Raw genomic sequence first — 13,771 nt, 5'->3', positions numbered from 1 at the left:
TTGGGTGGAGGGTAAATGCCAATATGGACAAGTTGGGCAAAAGTCAGTTTCCGTGTTGTAACTTCTATGTACATCTATGCCTTTCAGCAAAACTAGGGAATTGGGGGCAGAAGCCGAGATCATAGGCAGATGAGTTTTTGTGTCTTGGTTTGAGGGGTTGATAATCCATATATTTTATGGTTGGTAAATGAACCATTACACATGTAGTTCTGACCTTTACTCCCCTACCCCCAACCAAATCAGCCCCAGGCATAATCTCAGGAACAGGGGGTTCAATATAGTATCAATGAGAACAGAAAATGCTGGAATACACAGTAGGTGTGTCAGCATTTGTAAAGAGGAAAGACAGGTTAATGTTTTGGGGAGAGAGAGCCTTCATCAGAACAGAGATGCTGGCAGACTGCTGTATATTTTCAGCTTTGCAGTATTTTTTCTTCTATTATTAAATGAGGTATGGTTAGCAACTTTTTTCTGTAAATGTGGGCAAAGCTGAGCTTATACAACATTTTCTTTCAGGGTCTTTGAAATTTGTTAATATGCTTATGGCTGTTTAACTGTATCCTTGTTTTTGTGCCTATAAATGTTACAAATCACTGTCATTTTTTTTGGTACATTTAAGTTAAAAAGTTGCAAAAACAAAAGACAAAAAAAATCATGAGTACTTCTTTGAGGTAGCACAATTCTAGCTAGTGCTGAACTAAATTAGGTTTTAGAAAAAAAGCATTTAAAATAAACACCTCAGGTGTTATTCCTCTACGAGAACATTGTTAAATCCAAATTACAGGGGATACGAGATGGCTAAGAGTGGCTTGCAAGGCAATAATCCAACCAAGGGCCTCACATGATGTCATAGACTTCATGGTCTAGCTGTCTTAACCCTGATTGAATGACTCCCTGTGATCTACTACCACCCATTCAGTAGTTCTTACAGAATGTTTACCTCAATATCAATATTTCTTTTCTGCTGCTGCCCAATAACAGAAAATGGTGCAGCATTTCTTCGAGTGTCAAGAGTAACACAAAAACCTCACAGAATATTGAGTTAGTGATGCTAACTGACTTAGGACCTCAGAATAGAAACATAGAAAATTTATGATAAGAAGGAGGCCATTCGGCCCATCATGTCTGTGCTGGTCGAAATAGAGCTACCCAGCCTAATCCCACTTTCCAGCACTTGGTCCGTAGCCTTGTAGGTTATGGCACTTCAAGTGCATATCCAAGTACTTTTTAAATCAGTAGAGGGTTTCTGCCTCTACCACCCTTTCAGGTAGGAAATTCCAGACCCCAAACACCTACTGGGTGAAAAAAAATTTCCTCAGCTCCTCTCTAATCCTTCTACCAATTACTTTAAATCTATGCCCCCTGGTATTGACCTCTCTGCTAAGGAAAATAGGTCCTTCCTGTCCACTCTATCTAGGCCCCTCATAATTTTATACACCTCAATTAAATCACCCCTCAGCCTTCTCTGTTCCAAAGAAAATAACCCCAGCCTATTCAATCTTTCCCCATAGCTAAAATTCTCCAGCCCTGGCAACATCCTCATAAGTCTCCTCTGTACCCTCTCTAGAGCAATCACATTGTTCCTGTAATGTGGTGACCAGAAATGTACGCAGTACTCAAGCTATGGCCTAACTAGTGTTTTAAACAGTTCTAGCATGACCTCCCTGCTCTTATATTCTATGCCTCAGCTGATAAAGGAAAGTATCTCGTATTCCTTCTTAACTACCTTGTCTGCCCGTCCTGCTACCTTCAGGGATCTGTGGACATGCACTCCAAGGTCCCTCTCTTCCTCTACACCTCTCAGTATCCTCCCATTTATTGTGTATTCCCTGACCTGTTTGACCTCCCCAAATGCATTACCTCACACTTCTCTGGATTGAATTCCATTTGTCACTTTTCTGCCCATCTGACCAGTCCATTGATATCTTCCTGCAGTCTACAGCTTTCCTCCTCACTATCAACCACACGGCCAATTTTTGTATCATCTGCAAACTTCTTAATCATGCCCCTTACATTTAAGTCTAAATCATTAATATATACCACAAAATGCAAGGGACCTAGTATTGAACCCTGCAGAACCCCACTGGAAACAGCTTTCCAGTCACTAAAACACCTATTGACCATTACCCTTTGCTTCCTGCCACTGAGCCAATTTTGGATCCAATTTGCCATTTTCCCTTGGATCCCATTGGCTTTTACTCTTTTGACCAGTCTGCCATATGGGACCTTGTCAAAAGCCTTGCTAAATTCCACGTAGACAATATCAAACGCACTATCCTCATCAACCCTCCTTGTTACCTCCTCAAAAAATTCAATCAAGTTAGTTAGTCAGACAGCACCTTCCCTTAACAAATCCATGTTGACTGTCCTTGATTAATCCGTGCCTTTCTAAATGACAGTTTATACTGTCCCTCAGAATTGATTCCAATCATTTGCCCACTACCAATGTTAGACTGACTGGCCTGTAATTACTAGGTCTATCCTTTGCTCCCTTTTTAAACAACGGTACAACGTTAGCAGTCCTCCAATCCTCCGGCACCAGAGGGGATCGGAAAATGTTGGTCAGAGCCTCCGCTATTTCCTCCCTTGCTCCTCTTACAAGCTTGGGATACATTTCATCCGGGCCTGGTGATTTATCTACTTTCAAATAAGCTAAACCCCTTAATACTTCCTTTCTCACTATGTTTATAACATGCCCTTCCAATATAATTAGGGTTTCTGATATTTAGAAAAAACAAATCACTCATCTCTGCTGCCCCTCCCAAATTGAAAATTTGGGAAATTGTTTATTTCTTAAACAATGAAAAAACAATTTTAAAAAGATAAAAGATATAGAGAGATCTAAAACAGTGAGACCGTGAATTAGTTTTCCGCTTTTCAGAGCAGGAAAAGTAAAAACATCAGGTTTCAGAGAAACTTTGAATCATTGTTTGGAGATGATGGCGGGAGGACAGGTACTGCATTTTCTAATGTTTGGGTTCTGTCCCTGGGTTTCAAATAACAGAAGCCAGAATAAGTAAACAGTGAGAAAAAGAAATGAATTATTCTCCCCGACCATAAGGAAAAGTCTAGGCTGTGGTTTCCCTTCATTTCGGAGTTGAGCACGGACTATTCAGAAAGTTAACTTTCTGGCCTCTGAGTTTTGAAGACAGGCTTCAATGCTCACCTAAGCACGGCTTAATTCACAAAACTATGTGTACATTTGGAGCAAGCATATCGCAGGAGCTGATAAACATATATTGGTAGCCCAGAAATGCACAGTACACAAAAAGGTACCAAAGCGCACATTTACTGAAACATCTGTTCTCAAATATGCCTTTAGTTCTTTTCAGTGTTTCCAGAATAAGTATAAAAAAAAACAAAAACACATTAACAGCCCTCCTTGATGCTCCATTCCATAACCCCTGTTATTTTTAAGTTTTCTACCTCAGGCTGAGTTAAGTGTTTGGAGCCGAATGAAGCCAGAGCACCTTATATCAGCTGCTACAAGGCCCTCTTCCTCCATTGGGAGACCGTGAATCCTTTACCGCCACTACCCAGGGCCTACCGCCACCTTCCACATGGTGGCCCCAGCAAGAGGTGATAACTGAGGTGGAAAGGAGGGAGGTGAACCGGGGGACGCTGGCCCCCATCTCATCGCTGCCATTTGTACGCAACGGGCACGGAAGGAGCAGCTGGGAGGCCGAAAATCCCAGTCAGGACAGCGAGAACATAAGAAATAAGAGCAGGAGTAGGCCATCCGGCCCCCCGAGCCTGCTCCGCCATTCAATAAGATCATGGCTGATCTTCTACCTCAACTCCACTTTCCAGCCCGATCCCCATATCCCCGATTCCCTTAGTGCCCAAAAATCTATCGATCTGAGGCGCCCGAATTTTCCAACATTCCCTGCTGCAATCCCCTGATTACGCGCTGGACCATGGAGGAGAATTTCCCGTTACTTGAGCACGTCACTAGTATACTAAAATGAAAAGAAAATGTTTATTAATTTTTTCAGTAATAAGTAAGACACTCAGAACTTTACAAAGAATGAAGCTTTCTCTCCACTCTCCTTTCAATAAAATCATCTTATTTTCAGCTTCCTTTGTTTCTTTAATTTCAACATGCATCAAAACTACATCATTTTGCTGCAGGAGATTTGCTTTTAACAGGAAACAAGCTTGCATTTTTACCAACAGGTAAGAAATGGGAAAACTTGGAAACCAACTGCAAACAGAGGAGGGAGTTGTAGGGATGGGAGAAGATATGTCTAGCAAAGCCAGCTCCCTCAATCCCTTACCAAGTTTATCCAGTCAGCAAATGGGATGCACAGATCCAGGGAGGTCCCAGGTTTTTACCCCAGACTGTGATGAGCTGATCTCAGACAGGCTGGTGGCAGCGGTCCTATAATTGACCTCAGCCCCCTTAGTGATTTGGAGGGAAAAATCGCCCAAAGTTCCTGCTGATCACCATCCAGCAACCCCTGCTTGAAGTGCTCATGTATGGACATCCGGTGCGAAAAAGATTGGGTTCAATCATAATACACCCCCCTATGAAAAAACAGTCTGCCAGCACTTACCTTCATGGCTCATACATGAATAATGACCACTTGGCTGAGGAACTGGAGGGCAACCAGCACCCATGGAATTGTACCCTAATGAGTACTCAATTCATTCAGGAGAAAGAGGAGAAAATAAGCAAGAAAAATACAGACAGCAATAATGAGCTAGGAGACGAAGTTGACTGTAACATTCTTGTACTATTTTGTGCTTTTATTTTGTATTACGGAAAAATATGTTTGTTCTGTATTGTGTTAATTTTCTTGGTTAGATTTCACTTTCCTTGTCAGATGCATGTGCACATCTCTCTCTGTTCCCCCATGACCTGTTGTAGTGACTTACCATAGCTTGAAGGTGCACCTATGGTGGACCAGTCCCAGGCTTTCTGGGTCCCTGCATCCTGTAGGTAGCTTTGCCCACTTAATTTGGGGATCATTTCCTATAAAAAGTGGGCTCACCCCTTGTATACATGAGATTCACCTATACGAAGGGTAGGTCCACTTTGCATAGGAAATCATTGGGTCAAGGCCGTAAGTATACTTCTGCTGCCAAATTAAGTACGAAACGAGTCAATGCTTGTGTTACAGGGGAAGAGAAAATTACACAAGGCAGGTAATGCTGCTAATGTGGGAGTACAATGATCAGAGGCAGCCCTTTTTAACAAAGGTATACTCTGTCCTGGGAAAAACAGACTATCTAGGATAGCGTCAGCCTGTCGTGAAGACACTGACAACAGAAAGTGTGATCGTGAAACTACGGCTTCCACGGGACAGAAGGGCTGCACTTTGATAACGTTTCTGGATGGGGTGACTAGATAATGGGTAATATCCCGCTGAGTATTCATACAACTGCAACTAGTTCGAAAGCAAGAGACCTAATCGTGGCTGACCTTCAGTGGCACCCTATGGAGGAGCTCAACACAACCTCCATCATTTGATGCCGTACTCTAGCACCAACAATTTGAAAGGTTCAGTTTAAGATCTGGGCTGCAGAGAGGATAGAAATGTGTTTGCTCAAAGCGCCCAAGGCCATAAGCATGGTGGTATGTGCGTCTGTCTAGGTATCGCCAATACTCTCCCCTGTATCTGAAATCTACCTTTCTCCCCTTTTGTCTTTTAAGGTTGGGGGGAGGGGGGGAAACTCAGAGGCACATCATGCAAGATTATGAGGTACAATAGGGAGAAGAGAAGGTAAGCAGAGGTCTCAAGATGGATTAACCAGCAGCAGGAAAAATGGGGAAGTATTAGCAACATGGAGAAAGGTGATCCAAGATTGGTGGGAGGGCAAGAATGAATTTACAGATTGGCAGAGCTATGAACGGTAGGACACGCAAAAGAAATAACAACAATGACTACAGCAGCTCATAATTACATACTAAATCATTTTCAGTTAACAAAAAAAAAATTGTCTACCAATACACCCCATGATTGGAGATGAGAAAAAAAAAAGCTGAAGTCCTCTCCATTCACAATTTAGGCACAAAACTTTGAAATAATTTTATATTTAATACACAACACCGAATTTTGCTTTTTGCAGAAACTGAACATGACATACATGGTAACCATGTGTGACAGATGTTATTTAGTAACAGTAAGTCCATTGCAGATATTTGTAATCCATGTTTTCTGCTCTTTCCAACGTGGCCATGCATTGGATGATGATATTTAAAATAAAATGGGAGCATGAGTCCTTGGGAGACTCTGATGCTTCAGTTAGCAATCACCTGAAGAATGACATTCGGAGAGGCCGGAAAGTAGTTCAGATTTTAAAAATGGAGAGGGACAAAAGCTTCCAATCATAACAATTCTTATTAGGATTATTTTAGTTATTTTTCATATATAGCTAGAACAGGTCAGTTATCCATTGGAAATATTCCAGGAATTGAGTAGCGAAATGGTTAAATAATGTTATTGGTTCTGGTTCTAGTTCTAAACTTCCCTTCAAGAAATTTCCCCTGTCCATTGAGTAGCGAAATGGTTAAATAATGTTATTGGTTCTGGTTCTAGTTCTAAACTTCCCTTCAAGAAATTTCCCCTGTCCATTGAGTAGCGAAATGGTTAAATAATGTTATTGGTTCTGGTTCTAGTTCTAAACTTCCCTTCAAGAAATTTCCCCTGTCCATTGAGTAGCGAAATGGTTAAATAATGTTATTGGTTCTGGTTCTAGTTCTAAACTTCCCTTCAAGAAATTTCCCCTGTCCATTGAGTAGCGAAATGGTTAAATAATGTTATTGGTTCTGGTTCTAGCTCTAAACTTCCCTTCAAGAAATTTCCCCTGTCCATTGGAATTTTACGTGGTGATCATTTTTTTTAAACAGCAAGTACTCATGACATCATCTGGGTTATTCAGCTCAGTAGTGTGAGGGAACTGAATGAGCATAAGCAGTCGCTGCCAAATCATCTCTGGATTTACAACTCATTAAATCTCTATCTCTATTGTTTCTGCTCATGATAATGCAGCTCCCTTCACAGTCGCCTCCAGTATCTCCATCAAACCACTACCCACCAACCCCCAAACCCCCCATGATGTCATTCGAACTCAATGTCGAAGTGGAGAAGTATTTTAAAACCTTAATCAAAACAATGAAGGCCTCTAATGTTCATCATCGTACTTTACAACTTATTTTCAAAAAGTGTTAATTGCTGGAAAAGAACTACTCAGACCTTCCTCTGAAATTTCCTCTCCAGTTTAGACTGGAAAGAGGCCATCAGCTCCCAGCCCATCTTTACAACCTAATAACAAGAGATTCTTAATTCACTCCATAGCTTGGTTATGTACAGATATACATTTGTAAACTGTTTCGCAAAAATGTCCACTATCTCCAACATTCCACATTTTTCAATACCACAATTAAGAGGTTGAGAGAAATGGTTTCCCTTTCCAGCCTTCAATTTACACAAGAGTAGTCTTGGATCAATTCCTGGCACTTGGGACAGCTTGTTTGTCTTGTGAAATCAGATAATTTGCCAAGCTTATGCCAGAAATTTTATACAGAGTTCCAGAACGCCTAGTTCACAAAACAATGAAATCTCTTCCAAGGTTCTACACACCCGTAACTCTCGAGGAGGGACACCTGCTCTGACTGCACTGCTCTAAGTACCAAAGCTTGCAGCTCTAATGCCAACACAGGTGGTGAACATGTACTGGCATTGATCAGCAACACTGTTGCCTGCTGTAGCAGCTGCCTTTGTTGGAATGCACAGGAAGCAAGAAAAGCTACCACCTGTCTCAATAAGCCTGTCAGTACCAAGGGTATCAACAGCAGCCAATATAGTGGGCACTGCTGATGGGACTTTTAAAAAGGCAGACCATGAACAGTAGCATCCAGAATGGCATTCACCCAAAGACTTTAATTTAACTAATACCGTTTCCAATACCAGAACGGACAATGACATTAGTATGTTTGGAACTGATATCAGAAAACAAATGCTACAATATCAACACTCCAAGAAATGTGGCATCAAGGTTTAATAAGGCAATTTCTAAAAGCTGCCACCATCTTGTTAAGCACTGACAGTATTGTGTATTGAAAGGCTTATATAGTGAGCACAAGCATCTGATGGAGACAGACGGTGTAGACGATCTACTACTTCAACCAGTTTTACTAGTTTATTCAGTAAAACAAAACAACTGATGGACTAAATGCCAACAATATTTTTAATTATTTGAAACCCCTACAGGAAGCAGCAACAAAATTTCAAAAAAAAGGAAAGCTTTACAGAGAGCATACTTGAGGAATCACTAAGCGTCAACCTTGGCTCAATAGGAGCACTCAGAGTCAGAAGGTCATAGGTTCACATCCCACTCCAGATACATGAGCGCATTATTCACACTGACACTTCAGTGCGCTACTGAGGGAGTGCTACACTGTTGAAGACACCAATTGATGAGATGCTATACCAAGGCTCCATCTGATCTCTCAGGTGGACGTAAAAGATTCCATAGCAATATCTGAAATAGAGCAGCAGAGTTCTCCTGGTATACTGGTCAAAATGTATCCCTCTATATGAGTGACACAAGATCTTTTCCATCCATTTGAGCAGGCAGACAGGGCCTCAGTTTAACATCTCATCTGAAAATGGAGTACTACATCAGTACTACACTGGCGGTTGAACTCATAATTTTCCATAAATTTCTTTCAGAGATGAGAATGCCAGCAACTAAGCCAAGCTGATACTTGGCAGAAGAGTAACAGCAGAGGTCATCTGCATCTAACAGTGCTTACAGGGGCAAGAAAATACCAGAAGTCACTAAATTTTTTCTCCTACTAATTCAACCATTGTATTTTCCACTGCTTTTCTCTTCACAATGATTTCTGTATTCTAAGGGAACTCTTGGCACATCAAATGATTTGTGAAGAATTTCCCACCAAGATCCATTTCCTCAGGCTTTCAATAATTTCAGCAAAGCAAATAGCTGTTGGGCCTCTCTAAGAAAATACTCTCACAAATTGGGTAACTCGGTGGCCTTATCATGGTATCACAAGTGTACAAGACACTCATTATTTCAATGTCCAGGACAGAGTATTTAGGATAGGAAATCAAAGAGTAAAAGAAATCAGAGAAAAAATAAAACAAAACAAAATTGAAAGAGAAAAAACAGTAAGTTGTATATATTCTTCGATTCATTTTTCTCCCTGTTTACACATGGGTGCAAACAAAGTGAGGGGAAAAAGCAGTTTTTAAATCAGGAAACATTTACAGGAAAGAAGGGGAGGGGCAAGATATGATGTACCTAAAATATTGGATTATGACATGGGAGCATGGTTCCCCCCAACAATTAACCACAGAAATTCAAAAGTGTATGAAGGCTTGGTCATGTAGAACAACACATATGTTTAGCGCTCGGCCTAATATCTGTAACTTGTAAACTTTTCAAGTTATTAGCTTCTTATCTATAATTAAGATGTGGCAGGCATTGCATTTCCTGAATTTTGCTTTCCTAAAGGCATTTCAGTTAGAATAATGGTTACCTGGACAGGAACTAGAAGGGTATATTCTAAATCAAGGATTGAGATGGCAATGTAAACCATAAATTGAATTAAGAACTTGCATTTATATAGCACGTTTCACAACCTCGGGACATCTCAAAGCACTTCATGTACAATGAATTACTTTAGCTGTGAGGTCTTTGTTGTTTTGTGGATAAATTCAGTAGCCAATTTGCATACAGCAAGGTCCCACAAACAGCAATAAGATAAATGACTCGTGTCCAGGTATTTTTTTTAGCCCTTCATTCACAATATATACTATTTCTTTTGACTCTTGAATGTTTTTGTGTTTTGCTGGTAACAGTTGCTAGTTTGCAGTGTCCCTGATTTGCTCACAAGAGTATTAACAAAATTATCAAGAATTACTAAAGTCAATATTTGTACGTAATCTATTGTATCCTTGTTTCTAAGCAAGGGTCACTTGCTTTTTTTTCCCCCCAATTTTCCCCTTCTTTCCACAGGTGCCAGCAGCTCTCCCAAGTGCCTTGCCCAAGTGGCAACTTATTCTTGCATGAGTTTAACGAGAGTGTTGGCAGGCTATTTGTCTGTAGAGGCATCACAGCGGAGCCTGATTGTTTTCTCACCCAACATCCACACTTTCCAGCAGGGGTCACTGCAAAGCAATCAGAAGCCAAGACTCAAGGCTGATTTTTGTCCTTCCTAATTGGAGGGGGGGGGATGGGTTCTGAGGCAAACTGTAGTACCACAACTAATTTCAACCGATATAGCGTTAAAATGCATAGCAGTAAAAAAAAGATCAAAACATCTAGAACGACTAAAATAGAAAGTTTTTATAACCAGAGATAAATCACATCTGTTCTAACGTCATCTAAACCTGTGGTTAGAAGGCCCTAAAGCAGAGAATGCTGGTATACCATGCTTGTGCCTGCAATTTTTCCACTCAGTACGTTCCCGATCGAGGTACTTTCCTACAGGGGTAGAGATTTTTGGTGAGATGAGGTGAGGCAAACTCTGTTCCCGTGCACTTCCTTTCAGCCGGACAGAGTACAGCACTGACACAAGCCTGGAAATTGATTAGTTCACCACACTTTTGGGGAGTGGAAGGAAGGTGCAAATGAAATAAGGTGCAAGATACAAAAAAGTCAACGGAGGTGGCAGGTGGGAAGAGGGGAAAGAACTCATATATGAAGTTTTCTGCATATTCAGGCAGTTACCATAACTTATTTTAAATTATGATGAAGTTGCATAAATTATGTATGGTTACCTCACATTGCAATTAATTTGTCTTTACTACACAATTTCTTTGCTGCATTAAGCATTCGTACATAAACCATCCACCGGTTGAGTTTACTGTTTTCTACATGATTACATTATTGCCACTATTTTGTTACAGTAGCCACAGATTTATCCAGTTCAAAAGATGTCGGGGGGGGGGGGGGGGGGAAAGAGATAGAGAGAAAAGAACCCGCAAGTATTTTATTTGCCAATCTAGAGCCCAAGTGGCGGATACCAAATGGTGCCACCCACACACACAAACTGCCTGATAATAAACCATAAGGCAGTGGAATGCACCAGTCCCTTTATGAACAAACAATGGCTCAACTTCATTAGAATACAGCTGACCACCAACTACCATTCCACTGCATTATAGAGTCTTTATAACAAAAGAAAAACACCATCGTAGCAGTAAGATGTTCCAGGAGCAGAACGTTCTCGCGTTTTTAAAGTACATGCTAGATTTTAAAAAATACATATATAATGTATAGAAACTGAAACTTACTAATGCACTTTACTCGTGTGCACCTTTGTTATAATCATCAAGATCATGTTCTGCACATGTGTTTTTAAAATCAACTAAAATCAACATTTAATTATGTACAGCAACAGGCAGATGATTTGTGAGGTATAAAAGTACCCTGTTGAGTTGATGAAAATAATCTCCACTGAATAAATTCTATTGCAAGCCAGCCTTAACTTTGCCCCTCCCCCTCTCCACACTATGTACTTTGCTTAACTGAAACTTCCAGTATGCTTTGCAACTAGGACAATAAGCTATTTACGACTCCAGGATCGCTGAACATAACAAAAAGGATGCAGACATTTGTTACACGAAGAAGGCTGTAGTAATTATAAATTGCAGAAGCTCTCTCTTTTACCTGGACTCAGAAAGCATGCTCTCACTGCAGTACCAACAGTCTTTGTTAGCATTCAATGGAAACTTGAGACTCTACCAGGCATTACCAATCAACTACACGTTGGCCCAATCGCACAGGTTTAAACACCCCCTACGCGCGTGTGGGCATTTTAAAAACCGTACCGTTTTAAAATCTCGAATGGAGCAGACATCATTGGCACCGTCTGCGGAAGGCTAACAGATGAGGGAGAAAAAATAAGAAGAGGCACATCTGTGATTCTTACATCAACTATTTAAGTCTGCCTAGTACACAGGATACTCAGCAGTGCAGGACAACTCTGTATTGGTGTTCAAACTGGAAACAGGTAATCAGGCTCATATTCATGGCTTTCTTTTTTTAAAAAAAAAATCACTTAGGAAGTAAGCACTTCACTGACCACAAAATGAATTATAAAACTTATTTTTGCAAAAAAAAAATTAAACATCAGTACATGCATTTTTGATGCTGAGAATACATTTGCTTCATCAAAGCTTATTTTTCACCCGTTTGCTCTAGAAAGCCTTAAAAAAGAAAACCAATACCTAACAAGAAAACTTTATATCTGTTCATTTATTTAAAAAAATATATACACATATTAAAGAGACAAAGGGTTACAAAAAATGTTACATGGGTACAGCAAATCTATAGTGGGGTGATTTTAAAATTAAACGTTAATGATGGATAAAGAAAAATACTGTTGTGGTACGCCATAGGTTTTTGCAGAGTAGCAAAGGCACAGAGCTGGGAGTAGGCAGCCTGCTAACCCCATACCTGAGGAGCAGCAACATGGAGAGCAGATGCACCACAAGAGAAGGCCCAGAATAACTAACAATATCAAAAATCGAATAATGCAGCAGGTTCTCATCTCAAATGTCTCTAACGTGTCATCTATTAGGCACAGTAAAAATTTTAAAATTGGGAAATATAGATTTTAAGGTTTGACCTGGGTCACCAAATTAAAAATATGGAGATTAATGGGGAGGAAATAAGCTGTTGATCCAAGGGTATGGAGATGATGGGATTATTTACATAACCAAACTCACTTTAAGTAGCCCCAGAAGCAATGGTTTCAGTTGTCGCCTGAAATCTATTCCCATGGGCCAGCCCAAACTGGGCCAACCACAATAAGCAATATGCATAACATTAAAATAATATCCCCAAATGTCAGGGGACTCAAATACTTCAAAAAAAGGAAAACAATCTTGTATGTACCTGAGGAAATTATGTGCAAATGTGGCCTTTCTGTAAGAAACTCATCTTACTGCTACAGAATATCTTTGTGTTCTACTCCACCAGCCTGCATTCAGTGGAAACAGGTATCTAATTGTATGGCTGTAGCTAGGGGTTTTATTGTTGGGGGGGGGATAGGGACAGCCCTCTTTGGTTCCTGGTGGAAGAATGTGGGTAGAGTGTAGCATTATTTTTCATGGGAGGATGAAGGGTGGGAGTAAAGAACTTTGATCTGAGTTCTATAAAATCTTACTCCCTGAACTGACCCCCATGTCGATGAAGCTATTCTACTACATACTGGGTGTGCACTCTCAGAATCCCTGAAATCAGCCACAACCACCCTCAAACGTAGAAAGGGTAAGGGTCCCAATGCCTATGAATCCTACAGGCCTAAATCACCTCTAAGCTGTGATTATAATACAATGGTTTCTCGTCCACCGACACCAAATTGGCTTCACCCAAGGACGCCTCTCAGTGGAGAGCACCAGATGGTTCAATATTGTGCACCGCTGCAACACCACATACACAACTGCCCTGATGCTATTGTCGGATGCAGAAAAGGATTTCGACCAGGTACAGTCAAGATTCATGCTCGCTGTGCTTGAGCAAGTGTCCTTTGGAGGCGCATTCAAACAGATCAAAGTCCTTTACGTCCACCCTTCATCCTCCATATCCTGCTATGTTTCTTCCCAGCATCTTACAGACTATCGAAGCATTTGGCCAACTCCTAGGCCAGAAATTCAATTGGTTTAACATTGCCCTTGCCCAGGATATCACAGCACAAATGCAATAGGAATACCCCTTTATCTGGACAAAGACAGGCTTTGAATACCCAGGCACTTCACAGAAATAACTTCCTTACCTGCTTTTCTAAAATATA

General features: G+C 40.7%; 1 protein-coding gene across 8 annotated transcripts in view; it reads right to left on the bottom strand.

The window, feature by feature from the left end:
* LOC137331328 (transcription factor Dp-2-like) overlaps positions 1-13,771 on the bottom strand; it is a 152,900-nt gene that overhangs the window by 74,721 nt on the left and 64,408 nt on the right. The window contains exon 1 of one of the 8 annotated variants that reach the window (XM_067995056.1): positions 11,644-11,693. The exons of the other annotated variants lie outside the window; for them this stretch is intronic. The gene's annotated coding sequence lies outside the window, so the exon portion shown is untranslated. Of the gene's footprint in view, positions 1-11,643; positions 11,694-13,771 lie in introns of those variants that run through there. 8 annotated transcript variants of the gene reach the window in all.

The sequence above is a fragment of the Heptranchias perlo genome, chromosome 13 (assembly GCF_035084215.1).
Source record: "Heptranchias perlo isolate sHepPer1 chromosome 13, sHepPer1.hap1, whole genome shotgun sequence".
NCBI classification, from domain to species: domain Eukaryota; kingdom Metazoa; phylum Chordata; class Chondrichthyes; order Hexanchiformes; family Hexanchidae; genus Heptranchias; species Heptranchias perlo.
The sequence above is the reverse complement of the archived record's forward strand: the minus strand, read 5'-3'. Positions and strand labels throughout refer to the sequence as shown.